This window comes from Panthera leo, chromosome D3 (genome assembly GCF_018350215.1).
Source record: "Panthera leo isolate Ple1 chromosome D3, P.leo_Ple1_pat1.1, whole genome shotgun sequence".
NCBI lineage: Eukaryota > Metazoa > Chordata > Mammalia > Carnivora > Felidae > Panthera > Panthera leo.
The window spans coordinates 4,258,988-4,278,808 of record NC_056690.1 but is presented as its reverse complement, the minus strand read 5'-3'; the positions used below and the strand labels follow the sequence as shown (position 1 = coordinate 4,278,808).

General features: G+C 49.7%; 1 long non-coding RNA gene across 2 annotated transcripts; it reads left to right on the top strand.

Moving 5' to 3' along the window:
• Positions 1-1,159: 1,159 nt before the first annotated feature.
• Positions 1,160-7,885, top strand: LOC122204104. Of its 2 annotated transcripts, none has more exons than XR_006195493.1 (3): positions 1,160-1,402; positions 3,783-3,937; positions 7,730-7,885. It is a non-coding gene; the product is annotated as an uncharacterized LOC122204104 (long non-coding RNA). The 2 variants fall into 2 exon arrangements; XR_006195494.1 differs by having other exon boundaries at positions 7,727-7,885.
• The last annotated feature ends 11,936 nt before the right edge of the window (positions 7,886-19,821 follow it).

Sequence of the window (19,821 nt, the reverse complement as noted above, 5' to 3'; positions counted from 1 at the left end):
GTGCCGGGTGCGTGTGTGTGCGTGTGTGTGTGTGTCCTACGGACTCCAGCTCAGCCCCAACCTGCTGTGTTTGGGCTTGTGTGGGGACGAGTATGACCTGGGGGAGGGTGGGGTGGGTGGGGGCGGATGGGGCAGGGGCAGGGTCCCTCTCTGCCTTTGTTTAACTCTTTGATACTTTGTCCCTCCTAGATATGTTTGGGCCAATTTTGGTGATTAAAAAACATTGCCATTAAAAAATATCGCCTTAAAATATTATTTATCTCAATTGCAAGCTGTTTTTTTTTTTTGTTCCTTTTACATTTTGCAGCTTGCCCCGCGTTCCTCCCCGTGGTCCTGGCCTGAGCGCCAGGTGCTGTGCTGTGTGCCACACACCCAGTCCTGCTCCCTGATGCCCGCGCCAGCAGCAGGAGGCACGTGAGCTGCTCTGTTGTGCTCCCCCGGCGGGCAGGGCCTCCCGGAGGGGATGCCAGGGGAAGCCATGGCTCAGAGTGGCCCGTGGGGGGAGAGGCAGGAAGGGGACTGACCCCCCCCCCCCCCGGTTCTTCCCATCTCCCGTGTTCCCTTGGACCGAACTCCCTGCATTGTGGTTTCATCGTTTCCCCAGGCTGCCAGACGCAGGTCACCGCAGGAAAGCGTTCTACCGGGGCTGGAGGAGGCTGGAGAGGCCGGAGGCCCAGGGACCACGGCTGTTTGTGAGTTGCTGTCCCGGACAAGGCTGTGACTCCCCGGGCGAGGGGCTGGCGGGGCCCTGCAGTGATGGGGTGAACAGTGACATGTGTTCAGTGCCCAGAGTTCTCTGCTATTTGCTTTTGTTTGTTTTGTTCTTGTCTTCTGTCCTGTTTCTAGTGTAACCGGTGGGAAATTAAGCTGCAACGGACTCTGCCTTCTTCCCCTGAAGTTTAAGTTGCACGGAAACGACGGTCGGCATCTAAATGAACCCAAGTTGGGTCTTCGCTGTAATTGTGAACGTAAAGGCCATGGAGGGCTGCTGGGCCTTCGGTGCCGGAGCGGGAAGGAAGTTATCCCCGTCAATGCGTTTCACGGGGCCGGGAGAGAAGTCGTGTTCTGTCACACGCTCCACATTTATGTTCAGTGTGTCAGATACGCGTGGATTTGCAGGGAGATGTGAAGAGATGTGTGTTAGGGACAGCATCACGATGTCACAATCGTGAGCTGCGTTTTCTTCTCTGTTCTAGGCTGTCCCTGGCCCCAAGAGGTCACAACGGGGCTGAGTTTGGCCTCTGCCCTCCCTGGGTGGGCGGGCCTCACAACCCCAGGTCCGCAGGAAGTGTCCGTTCAAATCTTGCAGCTACTTGGAATTTTTAAAGTGCATTGCACACACACTTCCTGTGACGTTTCCCGGGCCCCTGGGGAAGGTCGGACTGCAGTTGGCGTTTCCGTGGTGAGTGGGGAGACCCAGCAGGTGTAACTCGCCCAACCTTCCTGAGACATCCGTGGTCAGCACTGAAGCCCGCAGACTCCCAGGTCATCACCGACCATTGCACTGACCGGAGCAAGATGCTAAATGGAGAGCGAGGCTGCACGGCTGTGCCGAAGCCCACGGGTGGCTCCGCGCGACCCCGGTGCCATCCACGAAGTGCTTCGGCCGGAGGGAGGGCTGGGGCTGTTCTCACGGATGCAAATCAGAGGAAACCTCACGTTGCCTGGAGTGGAGACGCTTCCCCCACCCCGTTAGCTCTGCCTGAAAGCGGGTGCCAACCCCACCAATCCCACCCCCACGAGGAGGCGGGGGAAGACGCACTGGGGTCGATCAGCACGGCGGGTTGCGGCGCGGTTAGCGCGACCTCCGGAGCCCGAGGAGGAAGGGCTCCGAGCGCTCCTTCCGGGGGGGGGGGGGGGGGGCTCCGCCGGGTCTGGGGGCGGCTCCGGATTGCTTGGCGCCTCGTCGGACTGATAATGTGCACGCGCTTCCCCGAGCGCGGCCACGAGGCTGCCTCCTGGCGGGGGGCTGGCTGGCTGGCTGCTCATCGCTGGGGGAAGAAGTGAGTTATTTTTAACCCCCCGCGGCGGCCGGAGGAAACGCACGCATCCGAGACCCCCGTGGAGGCACCTCTCCGCCGCTCGGCTGCGAGGTGGTCGGGCGGCGTTTTCCAGCCCTTTTCGTAGTGGCCGCTGCGGAAAAGGCGTCTACAGTCCAGCCCATTGAAGCGCCCCACATCGTGCCCTCCCGGCCTGTCCGGCAGCGATTGTTTAACGGAATCGCGACTCTGATCGGGCGGTGAAGGAAGGGGCGTGGCAGTCTGAGGGGGGCGTCCGCCCCCCCGTGGCTGCAGGGGGAGACTCAGCTGGGGGGGGGGGCTCCCACTCGGGAAACGCCTGCGCTTTAGGTCAGCCTGGTCCTGAGAAGGGATGGAGATTTCTCAACTGGAAAGAAATGTACGTTTGTATCCGAAGCAGGCTCCAAGCTCTGAGCTGTCAGCACGGAGCCTGATGCGGGTCTTGAACCAACAGACCTCGAGATCATGACCTGTGCTGACGTTGGACTACCTGCCATATATTTTTTTTATCTTTTCATCTGTTGGTAGACAATTAGGTTGCCTCAATGCCTTGACTATTGGGAATAATGCTGCAGCGAATATGAGAGAGCAGATATCCCTTTGATAGTGATTTCATTTCCTTTAGATATATATACAGAAATACTATTTTTAATTTTTTGAGACCCTCCATACTATTTTGACTAGTGGCTGTCACAGTTTTTATTCCCACCCACAGAACATCAGGGTTACTTCTGCTCCACATCCTCGCCAGCATTTGTAATCTGTCTTTTTGATAATAAACGTTCCAATAGGCGTGAGATAATATCTCATGTGGTTTGACTTGCATTTGCCTGGTGATTATTGATTTTGAGTATCTTTTCATGTACTTGGCCATTGGTATGTCTTCTTTGAAAAATGTCTACTCATACCCTTTAGCCATTTTGAACTTGGATGATGATGATGGTGGTGATACTGATTTGGCTATTGAGTTGTATGAGTTCCTTATATATGTTGGATATTAATCCCTTACCTGTAATCAGATATATGGTTTGCCAATATATTCTCCATTTCTTAGTTTGCTTTTTCATTTTTGATTGTTTCTTTTGCCGTGCAGAAGCTTTCAGTCCAATATGGCCCTACTTCCTGAGTTTTGCTTTTGTTGCATGTGCTTTTGGTTTCATATAGAAAAAGTCCAGAAGCTTTTTCCCTATGCTGTGTTCTAGGACTTTTATGGTTTCAAGTCTTATACTCAAGTCTTTAATCCATTTTGTGTTGATTTTGTGGGTGTGTAAGAGTTCCAGTTTCATCCTTTTGTATATGAATATCGAGTTTCCCAACACCCTTTATTGAAGACTGTCTTTCCGCCATTGAGTATTCTTGGATCCCTTGTCAAGTATTACTTGACCACATATGCTTGAGTCTATTTCTGGGACTCTCAATACTGTCCTTTTGGTCTATATTTCTGTTTTTATACCAGTGGCATACTGGCTTAATTACTATCGTTTTGTGATATATTTTGAAATCAGGTGTGATGCCTCCAGCTTTGTTCTTTCTCAAGAGTAACTAGCCCATTCGGAGCCCTTTGTGGTTCCGTGCAAATGGTAGGACTGTTTTTACTATTTTTGTGGAAAATATCATTGGACTTTTGGAAGGGATTGCATTGAATCTATAGAGAGCTTTGGTGTAATGTGGGCATTATAGCGATAGGAACTTGTCTGTGAACTCCCACCTATGAGCATGGGGCATTTTTCCATTTATTTGTGCCCACGTGTGTATATTTCATAGGAACTTCCAACAGTTGGTGGTATAGGGTCTGGGCACCCGCCGCACGAGGCAGGAAGAGGTCAGCCAGACCCCTGCACCCACTGAGTCCCTCACATCGCTGGTTTTGTCTGCGGCCATCAGTCTGTCTTCACGGAGCGACCCCTCTACAGATCCAGGTGAGAGTTCTGAAACGTGAGTAAGAGCATCCGGGGTATGCATCCACTCGTGTCATGAGAACACCCAGTAGCACTCGCCAAGGCGCGCAGTGGGGAGACAGCATTTGGAACTCATTCTGGGAAAGACGATACTGTTGTACTGGGCTGGTTTCATGCTTACCTGACATGGACAGTGTTCTATATTTTGCATTTTTAGGGTCTCAGGAAAAGTTGCCTCCAGCCCTTTGATTATCTTCCTCACATAAATCAAAGATTTTGGAATTTCACACTTAGATCAGCTCCTTTGTGAATCTTCTGATGCTGCCTTGTAACAGTAACAGATTACTCAACCAGGTTTTACACAAAAAAGGTTTAGGGGCACCTGGGTAGCTCAGTCGGTTGAGCGTTCGACTCTTGATTTCGGCTCAGGTCATGATCACAGGGTCATGGGATCAAGCCCCGCGACAGGCTTTGCATTAAATGTGAAGCCAGCTTGGATTCTCTCTCTTCCTCTCCTTCTGCCCCTCCCCACTGCTTATATGCTCTATCTTTCTAAAATAACAGAACAAAATATTTTCCTTAAAAAATAAACAAAAAAGGTTTAAAACACCCAAAAGCCTGAAGATGGGCAGTTTCAGCTTTGGTTCAGCAATTCTCCCTGGTCTCCAAGGACCCCGGCTCACTCTATCTTTCTGCTGTACACACTGCATATCGCTTAATCCTGAGCCTCCTGTCCTCATGGTCACAAGATGGCTGCCAGAGCTCCTGGTATCAATCATATCCTTACCTTATTTCCATTCAAAGACAGGCAGATGGTTTTTGTTTTGTTCACTTTTTAAAAAAAAATTTTTTTGCTTCCTTTTCTTTTTTTATTCAAGGGAGGAAAAGCTCTACAGAAGCCCCCCCCCCCCCCCCCAGTGTCCTTTGAGATCCCATCTGTCAAGTGGAGCCCCTCTCGTGATTGCTGTCATGGCCGCGAGTTTCAGCACAAAGCTTGGGGCATAAATGGAGCTCACTGATGGCAGCCTGCGAGCTGGCTACGTTTCTCTTAAAATATAATCGCCTGTCTGTTGCTCAGGATGTCATCGGCCTATCAGTTAAGGTGCCTCCAATATTAAATTCCTGAGAATTCATGGAGTCATGTTATGAAGTTCAACAAAACGCCTGGTAAGCCAATCCGAGTGAATGGTACCAACTGAGTAAAAAACGGGCATGTTATACCTTAAGGCAAAATACACATGAAAACAAGCCCCCATTTCTACTGACCCAAAAGGATAATGAGGTTTCATTACCATCATTACCTCATCATTAAAAGGGCTGTTCTCCAATGCTGTTCAGCCTCATTAGAGTGATCTTAGCCATTGTGATGCGCAGTAAAGTCACGTTTCTTTTTGAAATTTTGTGATTCAAATTGTAACAATCTTAAAAAAAACTTCCCCTAAATTATCCAGCGCGGAACAGGTTTAGGTGGACTTGAGAGTCCTTACTGGAGTTTACTTTGAAAAACGAAGACGTGAGACCCCATGCTGAGGGCCACCTAGACTCAGTCACGCTCAGACCCACCCACACCGGTCAGTTCTTCAGAAAAACTCCTCCTCTTTTACAGGAGTGTCGGGCCGGGAGCAGTGAGAAATTGTCTGTCCTGGCTCTCAAGCTGTGCACAGCCTGTCCTGTGTTTTGTCCTGGGGATGCCTTCGTTTACGCTGCACTTTCCATACTAATGGCAACGACAGGTCCAGAGTGCGGTGCCCAGGAGGGCTCTGGGGACAGAAGAGGCTCTGTGCTCTCTGGGACGGAGTCAGTGTGTTTTTTGTGGGGACAGGACAATGGGCAAGATAAACACAGCTCTGTCGGCCCGGGGGTCACGAGGAAGCCTTGACCCTGCCTGGATCGCAGAATCTTGGTCAGTCTGAGCCATATTGACTCCACTCCCCGCTTTGCCTGTGATGGGACCAAGGTCAGCATGAGATACAGTCCTGGGCCCCGAGACAGGGGGCTCAGAGCCAGCGAGGAGAGCTCCCAGATAAACGTGTCTTTCCAGGGGTGACCTTAACCACCTGACTCATCATGTTCACAAGGCTAATGTCTGAGGGTTTTGTGCTTGAAGTCACTCATTACGCAGTAGGTCAGGAAAGGCCAGTGGAAATGCAGAGACATACACACAGCCCAAGGTCTCTGACATTTTCTAGCTGCTGAAAAAGCCCGGAGTGACCCTGCACCCCCCGCCCCCGGCCTTCCTCGCATGAGGAATTAAAAATCTCTATTATTATGGTACTTTTGGTCGGGACTCCGATAACTAGTAAAACAAAAGCTATCTGCTGTAAACACGCACTTTTCTAGTTAGATTCTGACTCCTGCAAAAGGTTTTGGGCTCAAGGCCGGGTCTCTTTCCAGGTTAAAGTGGGTATTAGCAAATGTAAAGGGTTCTGTCCTCAAAATGACATTTCCACCCCCCCCCCCTTGTTGTAATGGAAGGGATTGAAAGAGAATCGAAAAGGAAATCAGATTTCTCACCATGTGATTCTAAGTTCCAGAGTCCCGCGTGGGGATCGCGTGAAGTCACACAGCACCCCACCCGTGGGGAGTCCCCACGCTCTGGGGAACGCTGTTGTGATACGGAGCGAAGAGAATTGATACTTTTCATGATAACAAGCGCGTATGAAATGTTTAGGTCAAAACGGAAAGTTTCGGAGGGTATGAAGTATCGCTCTACTCCCCGTGACTTTAGTAAACTGTGGTTTCGTACTTAGATGTGTCCACACACACACACACCCACAAGCTCGTGGACTCCTCTGGTATGTTAGCGCTGAAGTTCAAGTCAAGAAATCGATATATTGTTAATCATCAGCTTGTTTTCGGAAACAGGGTTTCCCCATGGAGTAGTAAGTGTTCGTTAATGAACTTCATCGCGACAGGAGACTTTGTTGTGGCTGTTTTTGAGGTAACAGGGTGGTGTGGGCGCAAACACAGTCCTGGCAAAGACCTCGGATTCCCGCTGATGTTGCCTGGGAAGTTGAGCTGGACGCCCCTTGGTTCTGGTTTTCGCCCGACGATGGCAGACCTTCCCTGATTTTCAGCATTTTGTGCCACATCGATGACTTTTGCCTTATTTACTGTGATGGAGCATTTGCCGTAATGCAACATATAATCACAGCAGCGCTACTTAAAATTATCCTCAGACACGTTTATTGAACCTAAACACATATATGTCATACGGAAAGGACGTCTTCATTGCAAATGGCAAACCACGATCACTTGCTGTAAGAGGAAGGCAGTTAGTTATGTATCATACACAGCAAACCGTGGTATTTAGATGCTAATGTCCACCTAAGACTTGAAGTCTGAGTCCCGCTTCCTCTCCGTGGGTAAGGGAGGGTAATAAGTGTCAGGCTGATGTTAGAGACTCAGGAGTAGCAGACGGAGACTCTGATGTGATTAGGACGACCCGGCGGGTACCGGAAGAGAGCCATGTTGTTAACCGTGGCATTAAATCTCAGTTACTGAAGCTTCAGTTTTGAAACCCTTCAGGCCGTCTGGCGCATCAGGTGAGACCTCAAAAGTGTGCACTCCCCACTTTGTTTCTGATACCGCTGGATGCCTACAGGGGATCTGTCATCATTATTCTAAAACAATCACGTGATCTCCTTCACCTAGGCCAGTAGTTTGGTCTGGGGTGGGGCGTGGATTCCAGTTCTGGCCACTGAGACAACAGAAAGGTCCTCTGAGAAATACTCTTTGGCAATAAAAGAAAGTATAATATGAGAGGATCTCTTATACTTTGTGGGGGGGGGGGGTTCTCTCTTCTCCCAGCAGACACCGTGCCCTGTGGAACTTGATGCCTAAGATTGAGATATGAGGACTTGATGCCTGGAGCTGTGGCAGCCATCCTGATCCTATGAGGTACACATCTTCTGAGTAAACCAATATGCCCATGATGGAAAACGGGAGTACAAAAAAAAAAGCCTTGGAACCGGGTGCCTGGCTGGCTAAGTCAGAAGACAACACAACTCTTGATGTCAGGGTCGTGGGTTTAAACCCCATGTTGGGTGTAGAGATTACTAAATAAATAAACTTAAAAACAACAACCAAAGGAAAGAGTCTTGGACCTTGCTGACATCTCCAGCATTCTGAACCAATCCTGAGTTCACCTCTAGACCCCTTAGTGAAAAATTACCAAGTATCCCTATGGCTAGAGGACCTGTTTGCTGAATGCTGGGTTGGTTACTTGCAGCTAAATACATTTAGCCTCTTATTCATGGATATCTCCGCTGATTATCCTGTCGTGCCTACCACCAGCATGGGCTTCCCTTAATCAATACAAATTCCAACTCTCCTAGAAACTGCTCAAGATTTATCTCTAAGAAGCAGAATCTAGAGAAAAATTATCTGGATTAGAAATTGGTGGGGGGGGCGGGGACTCTGATGAAACAAAAATGATTATATTTTACATATCTATATTTTAAATACATAAATACAAGATAATAAATATAAATGATAAATATAAAAATTAAAATATAGGGGCACCTGGGTGGCTCGGCCGGTTGAGCGTCCAACTTTGGCTCAGGTCATGATCTCGTGTGCATGGGTTCAAGACCCATATTGGGCTCTGTGCTGACAGCTCAGAGCCTGGAGCCTGCTTTGGATTCTGTGTCTCCCTCTGTCTCTGCCCCTCCACTGCTCATGCTGTGTCTCTTTCTGTCTCTCCTAAAAAATTAAATAAAATGTTAAAAAAAGTTTTTAAATTAAAATATATATATTAAAAATTACATCTATAGCTGTATTATATATAATGTATTACATATAATATAACATATATATTACATATAATATACCTATAGATATATATTTATTTAGATAATATCTATTTTATTATATATTGTACAGATTATATAACATGTTTAAAATAGATATTATCTATATATTTATATATAAAATATATATTACATGTAATATAGGTATAGATATAATTTAACATTTATGTTTTAATTTTTATCATTTTATTATCTTATATTTACATAGTTATATTGTAAATAATACATTATATGTTGTAATTTATATATTACCTTATATTTATATAATTTATATATTTATAAAATTTATTATGTATTTAATTATACATGTAATATAACATATTTATATATAAAATGTATTTATATACAATATATAATATAATATAAACATACTAATAATCATATATTACATAAATATGAAAGTATATAAGTTATGTAAGTGTGAGTATCTATAAATATCCTCATTGTAGATACAATCTTCTAGCGTGTGCGTGAGCGGGGGTTTGGATTTGCGGAGGAAATAGACTGAACCGCGAGTTTTATAGGAGTGAGAAACTTAGAATAAGGCTAAGATCCTAGACAAGCGTGGGTTGGGTTGAACTGGGAGAGGGAAGCTTGTGGAGGATGCACCGGGCATCCCGGATGGTGGCCTTGGGAACGGATGCAGGAATGGAGTGCCCCAGCTTAGAAGAGGAAGACGGTGGTGGGGCTGAGCCACCAGTAAGAAAAGTAACACAGACATGTACGAGCCGAGGGAAGAAAACAATAAAAATAAATGTGGAACCACACTGCCTTTATTTACTTATCCATCCATTCATCCATAAAATACTTCACGAGCACCTGCTTTGCAAAACAGTCCCTGTCTCGTTCCGGCCTGTAACAGTGCCCACACCGGCCACCCTCCTTGCTCCCGCCGGGGTCGTTGCTGTGCCTCCCTGCTCTCGCTGCAGAGTTGAGACCACCTCGCACTTCCGTAAAAGCCTGAGCACAGTCTGCTGACTGTCGTCTGCCATCCAGAAAGCCTGTTTTGCTCGGTTGCCACGCAGAATTCTGTCTGACCTCAGGCTAAGTGGGGTGTTGGCAAGGGGTGGAAATAAAAAGTTTAAAAAGAAGAAAAAAGGAAAGAGAGCGAGAACCACATCTTCTTATTCCTTGTCAGCTCCATGGACAGCGTTTTTCTCCCCGCCCGGAACACAGGCTTCGGTGACCACTTTCTTCCCAGAGCCCGGAATGCTTCCCTCCTGTGATGAGGGGTGCCAGGCGGCTAGCACCCCTTCAGGGCTCACAGAGCAGAGGTGATGAGCCCGCAGACTGATCGTCACTTCTGAATGTTTCTCTTTTTTGCAAGAGTCTGTTTTCCCTGCCAGCGAACGACCACGTTAAGACTGCCTGGTCCTGTGATCTGGTTATTATTTGACGGGAGCACATGCCCCCTCGGGCTGGGTTTTGGTCCCAGACGAGACTGTGGGAGAAGGGGCTTTCCTTTCCGATGAAAGGAGGTGAGTGGCCTCCCCTGCGCCCAGCTGCCGGGCAGGAAAAACACAAAGCGAGCCAGCGGCGTGAACGCGCTCCGCGGGCGGGCTCTCCAAGTCTGTTTGGAGAGGTTTACAGTTTCATTTTAGTGGCGGTGGCAGCAAACCTCTGCATTCACGTCCAGATTAAACTGACCGAGTGGAAACCGCCAGAGCCAGCGGTTGCTGGGCCGCCAGCGAAGGACGGCTCCCGGTGAGTTTCAGATTCTTAAAGGTTTGTGCTTCAGCGGATTCGCGGCGCGAAGAGTTGGGGGAGAAACGTGTTCGAGAAGATCCTAAGCGAGAAGGGCTGAGGGGAGGCGCCTCCTGCCGTTTGTCGGATGGGTTATGGAGCTTCACAGAAGTGCGTGATATTCGTGGCGCTGCTGGGGTGTGACTGGTGAAATGAAAAGGCACGTCAAGGGAGTGCTCCCAGAACGTGGCTCTTATTTCCTCCGTCTTCCCGCAGTGCCAGGGGCATCCTGCCCGGGCAGGGCCGTGCAAACTCATAACACCCTCGTTTATTAGGAGAAGCGAAAGCGATGTTATGAGTTGGAGACACTTGGGCCCCAGAACAATAAGCGTATTGATTGGCTCAGTTGTGTTTAACTCCGACGGCAAGACGCCCCACCGGTGCAGAACCACCACGACTGCCAACGGCAGAGGGGACCCCGGGGGGGGCCACACCACAGCACGGCCGGTAAACCAGCTGTCCCGAATCCCTGAATCTGGCTATTCCGATCATCCTAGATTTGTGCGTGCGTGTTGCTGGATCGGCACAGGCAGATAGCTCACGGGTCGCGTGGGACACGTCCAAAGCCCGTGGGTCAGAATTGCACGGAGGCTGGGAGGCTGGGACGCTAGCCTGAACCCACATGTGTGCCCGGGGGCCGCTGCGAGGCCGTTTGCTGAACATGAAGAGCACAACCGATGCTGTTTGTCTCCGCATCCACAACAGCGCAGAGAGGAGGCATCCCAGCGGAGCCGTCTCGTCTCACATGCGTGTAAGCACACTCCTTCGGCGACAAAGGACCCAACTGGCCATCGGGTTGCAATTCACTCAGAATTTTGCCCCAGAGAGAGGTAAAGGGGGAAATGCGTCCAGGCAATCGGCTCAAATGACATACCCCGTTCCTAGAAGTCACAAAGAACGGAAAGCGGAGCATGTCAGTCAGAGAAAAAACGGGCTGACGGTTCGCCCGAAGCCCCCCGTGCGCCGCGGGGAGGCGGCTGCTTCTCCATCGTTCAGGGTGGCCACGCCAGCGGGTCCTTGCCCGAGACACTTCCTCCCTCGAATGTGCCTGTCGGTGGTTGGGCTTGGAGTTTCCCAGTCAATGAAGTTGGCTGTCTTTTCAGAGGCTGCTGCTGGGGAGATCCGGGACTACTCACGAGTGTGTGCAGACAGGTGAAAGAAAGTGGGTTTTCCCGGGGAGCGTAACACATGTCCTCACGGTCCCGCACTGTTCACACTAAGGGTGAGCCTCTCCAGCTTTCCTCTCTCTGCCTGCCGGCCCCGCTGTAGGCGAACATTTTCTTTCTGTGGGTATTTACCAAGCGAGTACGCCCAGAGGCGACAGGGCTTCGTGCTGGACTTTCAAGCCGGAGGTCGTATGCGTCCTCCTCGCGGAGGGAGCTGGAGGAATCCGAATGCTGTCTCCAATATCAACAACCCGAACCCCCGCCTTCTCCTGCCTGTGATCGGAGCCACACAGTGGCCCCAGGACTCCACGCTCCTTAACTCTTCCTCCCATTTGGACCTCCCGTCAGTCCCCAGTGGAGATTGGGGACAGGAGGGCCCGTGTCTCCGCCCTGGAGGGACAGCCTCATGCCGACCAAATGAGAAGTGTAGGAAAGTCATCATGGAAGCCTCCCCGGAGGTGGCGGTCCGTGTTGGCTCTGATTATTTCCCCCACAACCCGCCCCCCAACTGAAAGGTCACGATCATCACGCTGACGTTCTTTAGTGAGCAGTTGCCACGTGTCCCCCACTCCTTCCAGAGCTTTATACCTCTTGTTCCTGTTGGCTCCCCCGCAGCCCTGAGACGCGGGTCCTATTCCTGTCACCTGTCCCACCGTGGAGGGCAAGAAGGAAATGACTTTCGAGCCACTGGGGCGATGGGAGCCCTGTCTACATGAGGCCGGGCACACAATCGCATGCACTCCCTACAGTATGACCCGGGGGACCGCCAGCCATCGGCCACGGTGCTGGGAGCCCGGACCCCAGGGCCAGACCGGCGGAGGCAACACCGGGATGACCTTGGACGAGCTTCTTAACTCTCTGCCCGTGGGTTTATTCACCTGTACGTGAAAAATCACTGAGATAAGCTGTGAGGACACATCCTGGCGTAGGGTAAGTCCTATACAGACGTTCACGGGTATTATTGCTGTTTTCCTGATCATCTTTAGTATTTTTTTCGTGATCATATTTATTAGTTGCCCTTTCTGTGTTTCTACCCGCCAGGTGTTCAAAGATCACCTTCTTAGGGAAGCATTTCCTAAGCTACGTCATTTCAAGTTTCAGTCTGCACCCGCAAAAATCCCGATCCCCCTCCCGGCTGTATTTGTCTGTATTTGTGTCCATCTGACGTACATACAGTCTGTTTTGCTGCTTTACTGGCGTTTCCGTCTTCTCTCAAATGGAAGCTCCGTGGAGACGGGACTGTTTGTGTCCGCTGCTCCCCGCTACGTCCGCGTGCCCAGACCTGTGCCTCGCAGTAAACAGTCGGTGCACAGATTCAGTAAAACACTGGGGGCTGGGTCAGTGTCGCCCCTGCTGCCCTCCAGAGGGCTTTGCTGGAGACCTACTTCTTCAGCAAGATGGACTTTGGGGGAGCCACTTGGTCCTCAAGAAATCCCTCCCTCCCCGTGGCGTAAGATCTCGGGGCGGCCTCAGGCATCATTCCCCTGCATCCAGCAACCTGCAGCTTGGCCCTTTTACGGCCAGCTATCCATCCCGCTGTCCACTTTATGGGGCTGTTAGAGGAAATCGCCTTCGGCAGCAAGATTTCTCAACCTTTCGAGCTCCGGGATCACAGTTCATTCAAGTGACACCTTCGTGACATCTTGTCTGGATGGCGTTAGGTCGGTTTCCAGGAAGCGGGGAGGTGGCGCTAAGGCCCTGGCGAAATAAACAGGATGTGCAGGGAAGGCTCAAAGGCAGGCTTCCCAGATGCAGTGAGGCGAGGCATTCGTGCATCAGACGCACAGGAAAGGCCGTGCGGTGTAAATTCTGTCCTGTGCCCAGCTGGGGAGGGGGATGGGCATCCCCCTGCCCCCCCCCCCCACCCACCCCCGGGGTGTGAGTCAGCCCGCCTTCTTCAGGACCTGCAGGGGTGGGAGGCGGAGAGCATTTCACAGAGCCCCGCGTGTGGCCAGAGGGCTTGGAGCCCCCCACCAACCCCCCTCTCAGCCTGCGGTGGGGGGGGGGGGGGGGTGGGGGGGATCTGCCTTCCAGGGACAACGGCCCGGAACACTGTCCAGACGCCAAGCATGATTGTATCCATTTCATCCCGCGGAGACCTTGGATCGTTAGCAGCTGATGAATCGTTCTCTTTCTCTGGGACCAAATGGCATCTATTATTTGTTCTTTCTCTGGTGTTTTCCTTTCCAGATCGTGCCTCAGTTCCCTCATGTGTCAAATGGTTCTAAAAATACCTACATGGCAGGTTGTTGGGAGGCTTAAATCGACCAATGTTTGAAGCGCGTAGAACGGGGTCAGGGATGTGGCGTATGTTGAAGGAGTCTGGGCCATTACTGTTCATGTTGTCCATTTTTTTTTCGTGCTGGCATTCCGTTTTGTCTGTTAGGATTTCTCAGCTGCCTCCTGGCTTCGGGGTCCTTGGTACAAACTAAGCCGGGAAACTGATGGATGGACTTTGAAGGAGAGAGAATCTCATTGGCCTGGCTGAGTCAGGTGTTTATTCTGGACCCATCGTTTGTGACCGGGAGCCAAGGTCACCATGTGGCAAGAGTGGGGAGGTTCCTTTCAGGGAGTCCGTGGTGATAAATTTCCAAATCTAACGCGATCAATCCGGTCCTGCCCGTGAAACAGCCTGGCAGGTGACACGCAGCCTTTCAGCTGAGGATGGCCATTGGCTTGACCATTTCCCAAAGGCCACGCAGCCTCGTTTGGTGGTGTTTCTTTTTACTTTCCTCTGTAATGTTGTAAAAACCTTGCCTATTGAGAAAATGCATGCCGATGACAGATTAAACAGTGCTCATTAGTACAATACAGATTTAATCTTTCATACAATTCCAGTTTTATTTTCCCGTGGAATGCTTATCAGCAAATTCTGTGACACACAGACGTCAGTCTCCAAAGCTACATTTTTCCATCTTCTGGACACGGAAATTTTGCAGATTGGGAGAGACTAAGCACCAGTTTGACCAGACCCTCCGTAAGGCTAATGGCTGCCATTAAAAAAAATTTTTTTTTAATGTTTATTATTTTTGAGAGAGAGAGAGAGAGAGGGAGAGACCAAGCAGGGAAGGGGCTGAGAGAGAGGGAGACACAGAATCCAAAGCAGGCTCCAGGCTCCGAGCTGTCAGAACAGAGCCCGACGCGGGGCTCAAACTCACGAACTGTGAAATCACAACCTGAGCACTTGAAGTTGGGCACTTCACCGACAAAGCCACCCAGGCGTCCCTATTCTTTCTTTCTTTTTTTTTTTTTAACGTTTATTTATTTTTGAGAGAAAGAGACAGAGTGTGAGTGGGGGAAGGGCAGAGAGAGGGAGACACAGAATCCGAAGCAGGCTCCAGGCTCCGAGCTGTCAGCACTGAGCCCGATGCGGAGCTCGAACTCACAGACTGTGAGATCATGCCCTGAGCTGAAGTCGGACGCTCAACCGACTGAGCCACCCAGCGCCCCTGATGGCTGCCATTTTTAATTTGTCCTGGGACTAAGAGATATTTCAACCATTTTTCAGATACAGTTATCCCCAAATATCACTCAATTTGGCTCATGGAAGCTTAGGAGAGCAGAAGGAGCAGGGAACTTCGAACACTGACCTCGGCCCGAACTTGCATCCACCACGATATCTGTGCCCCGAGGTCTATTTTCACAAAAAGCTGGAAAGACCCTGGGACCTCACAGGACTGGAGGCCACATAGGGTCCCCTGCTCTGAAGACAGAAGGTGTGGATATATAAGCAAGTCCCCCTGGGTCACAGAGCAAGAGGGTGGTGAGGCCAGGATTTATACCCAGGTTCCAAATCCAGAACGCAAGATCTTAATCATGAGCCTGTCTTGAGGCCAACGCTCATCACTTACAGGACGTTCAAAATGCCACCATCACTTCCCTTTCCAGCCCAAGTACAAAAGATCAGAGAATAAATCGGTGCTTTTATGGATGGTAAAGGATCCCAGTCTTAAAAAGTGACATTAACAGTTACACATGTGACCTTTTAACATGTTTTTCAACCCTTTAAGATAGTCCTTTGGTTCCTAAAATGGGGTAAGAGATTAAGACCCGGCTAACCTGAGAGAGAACAGTTGAACTAGAATTTTTACCCACAGGGGCTTCCGGGTTGACCTTTTTGGGAAAGGGTGGGTTATGAAGATATTACAACAACCTTTCCTGGTGCCTGCAGGGAACAAACATTCTGAGTTCACACAACCTGCCTTCCTGGGAGGAATGTCTTTGAGACTCATACATATTTATATCAAGTAACATATTAGAATAAATGTCAGCTTCTTTTTTTCTCCTGTTAACTTAACATGCAGAAAACTAAATGACCCATAAAGAAAAAGAAATGATTTTCTCTACCAGGAAAGCCTTTAAATATGCAAACATTTTGATACCTAATAGAGCAGGTCATAAAGTGAGTTTGGTGCATTTTCTTGACAGAGGTTTTACAAGGTTTTATAAGGGTTTTGATTGGTGAACAGCGTTCGATATTTTATCCTATTGCATCTAGAAACCTGTTTATTGGGTGATTCATATTGCATAGCATTGACGTCTCCATAAACAGTGTTCAACCCATATTAAATAGAATTGGGGTGATGGGGATTATCGTTTGAAAATGCCTGGACATTCTAGGGATTGAAGCCTTCATTCAAAATTGAGGAGGGGTGCCTGGGTGGCTCAGTCAGTTAAGCGTCGGACGTTGGCTCAGGTCATGATCTCAAGGTTCACGGGTTCGAGCCCCACGTTGGGCTCTGTGCTGACAGCTCAGAGCCTGGAGCCTGTTTCGGATTCCGTCTCCCTCTCTCTCTGCCCCTCCTGTGCTTGGGCTCTCTCTCTCTCTCTCTCAAATAAACAGTAAAAAAAATTGAGCACATAATGCTTTCCTATGGGACATTTATCTATTTTTCAGGTCTCCCCTGTATTAAAATAATTTCTGGTCTGGACTGTTTCACTGAAGAACCCCCAGGTCAGTTTCTACGTGCCTCGCCCCCTTGGCGGGTCAAACTCCTCAGGGGTGGAGCTTATGAGCACCTGCCAGGAAGGCGTGGCCTGGGTGCTGGGTGGAGCTTGTGAGCACCTGCCGGGAAGGCGTGGCCTGGCCACTGTGACGCTGGAACCAGGCCGGTGAGGTGAGCCTTGTCTCCTCGGGGTTGGGGAGGCCGCGGCTGCTGTTAACTGTGATACTCGCCTTCAGGTGCCCTGAGCTTCCCGTTTTGGCCTCTGCAGGAAGAAATCACCTGTTCTGCCTGCGTTGGGGAGAGCGCACCTCCCAGCTGCACGCCCTAGATAGGACCAAGCTTCCGGAGCCCAGCCCTGTCGTTGACCCTGCCCGTGCAGCTGCCCCAGAGACACCTGGTGCCTCGGATTCCTGAACTTTTGGGGGCCGCTTTGGAATAAACCCGTTGCGGCTCGGCCTTTCCCTGTGGGAGTATGGTTTAGCTTACCTTCCACTTTTTTTTTGCTGCTGAAGTCTCTCTTTCTCTTTGTCCTTCTGGATTTATGCCTTACGGGGAAGATCGATCCAAAGTGATGGTAGGAGCCATTTGGGAGGGAGGGAAAGGACCACCCTGCACCGGCCCCCCACCTTTGCCCCACACCGCTGGCCGGTTTTGTGAAAGATTCTGTCTGATTGAACGAACTCAGGGTCCGTCCGCAGCTTTCTAAAGCAGCAGAGATCTCAGACTTCTATATCTGCTTCCTCTTTCTTCACTCCTTCCTTTCTTCCCTCCTTCCCTTCTTCTTTCCTTCCTCCCTCCCTCCTCCCTTCCTCCCTCCTTCCCTTCCTTCCGTCTCTTCCTCCCTCCATCCTCCTCTCCCTCCCCTTTTTGTTTCAGCCTCTGGTCTATGAGAAAGAGGAGAAGACAGCAAGGGAACGTTGCACTTTAAATACGGTTGATCTACCCTCGTGACTGATAAGCCAGCCAAGCCTTATTTTACAGACACTGTTTGCATTTTCTGAAGTCACCCACTGTTTCACTCCATCGGCTTTAGCCTTTTTCTCTAAAGCTATATAGCCTTGCTTTCATTTTCCCAAAACTTGCCCTTTATACTTAGAAACTCAGTTTTTATCTTACTTCCACGGTGATTGCTATCTTGTTTCCAAAAGAAAGAAGAACAAGAAAGAAAAGAAAGGAAGGAAGACCACGACAAAGAGCAGTTAGGCGGAAAATATGTCATGAGCAATCCCAGGCCGCTTCAGCTACTGGTGCTGGCAGTGTGCAAACATCTGGGGTATTTGCAGATATCTTCACCCTGGGATGGAAAATTGGGAGCAACCATCTGGATGTCTGGCTACATGTTTCATTTTTTAGATGGATTTTTGAGAGTGCTGTATAGGAACTTCCAGCAGCGAGGCAACATACAGTAAATTCAGCAACGCTTTTATTGATATGCTGTGAATCAATATCTAAGTGGCAGAATTATATACATAGCTAGCACAAGCACGTAAAAATTATTGTCATGTGTTAAGTATTAATTGAGAGGGGTGCCTGGGTGGCTCAGTCGGTTGAGTGTCCGACTTCGGCTCAGGTCATGATCTCCCGGTTTGTGAGTTCGAGCCCTGCGTCGGGCTCTGGGCTGACGGCTCGGAGCCTGGAGCCTGCTTCGGATTCTGGGTCCCCCGCTCTCTCTGCCCCTGCCCTGCTCATGCTGTGTCTCTCAAAAATAAATAAACGGTAAGAGAATTTTTTTAAAGCATTAATTCAGAGAATGTGAGCCTTGGAAATACAGCCCAGTTTCTATAATCTCGTATTGGCCTTTCACCATTAAATAAAAAAAATCAGCCCGTCGGGTAAAGAAAAAAAGAATGGCATGTTTTGGGCCTCCATCAGAGTTTGGTGGGCCTGATTTCGGAAGGAATCCACTGATGATGGGCTGGAAGGCTGGTGGGGGGGGGGGTTCAGTACCAGGAAGTTGGGGTGAAGGTAGGCGTGTCCGATGTTTGCTCATGCGGATGGGCTCTGGCATCTGTGAGCACACAGCAGTGCAAGGGAGCCCACAGACAGAAGTCTGGAGCCCCCGGCGGCCTCATCATCTCTGGAGCGAAACCTTCCTCCTCCACCAGGGAGTGAGGAAGGACAGCCTCCCTCCCCACCAGTTAGAGAGGACGATGGAGAAGAGGGCGCCTCCGGGTGTGCAGGGTGAATGAGGTTCGTGAAGCACAACCCGCCAGCCGGTGGGTGAGTTCTCAGCCCCAGCCTCCGCCCTGGCCCTGCAGCTCTTGGGACGCGGCTCTCAGCGGGGCCAGCTGGGGACACGGCTGCACAGGAATGATGCCACAGCTCACGGTGACCCGGGAAGTCAGGGCTGATCCCAGCCTCACGTCTGTTCCCAGGAACGCTGGAACTAATACATTTAATGAGAGAGTCGTTTTGGTGCCTTTTTTTAAAGAAATACAATACTGATCGCAGTGTTCACAGGTGCTTCAAAAATGGTCTGTTGAGTGGTGATGCCACTTGTATGCGTGTTAAAATTGTCCTGTTCCCCAGATCTGAAGAATCACCTGGCCGGAGCACGCCATAGCTTCTAAACACGAAACAGTGTTGGGTGTAGTTATTCCCGAATGACTGTATTTCTTCAAACAAAATGTTAGAAGTCAATATTCTGTTTTCTAACGTGGAATATTGGTTGTAGGGGCAACGGTTTCCTAATGGGATGCTTGTCACCTTCTCTGAGGCTTAAATAAACGTTTTCCTTTGACAGTCAAATACTTGGGAGATGTTCCCACTTCTCTTCAAGGATGTTGAGCGTCCCCTTCGGGGAGCGCGTCGGGACCTCTCACAGCATCGCACCTGCTGCCATGTTCCTGCTTATCACCCCGGCTGGCTGCCAGACTCATTGGAAGGGAAGGTTGGACGTCCATATATCCCGCGTGTACTCAAGACAGCCGCAAAAAACTTAGGAACTTGTGGATTTGCCAGAACTTCCAATTTACCTGCCCGTGTGCGCAAAATAAACATGCAGATTTTACGTTATTTCCCGTAAGTTACATTGCCGCCAATCACCACACCACAGAGCACAAACTCTTCTTTTTTTTTTTTGCTGAATTAAGCAACATGAATTCTCCCTGTAGCTCTCCATGACTTAATCACACGTTTCATTTATTTCTCTAAACTCTATCTTCCACCCATCATGGGATAGCTTTTCATTCTTTTCCCATATCAAATTGCCATCAGCAATTCCATGCCTCTGGAAACCA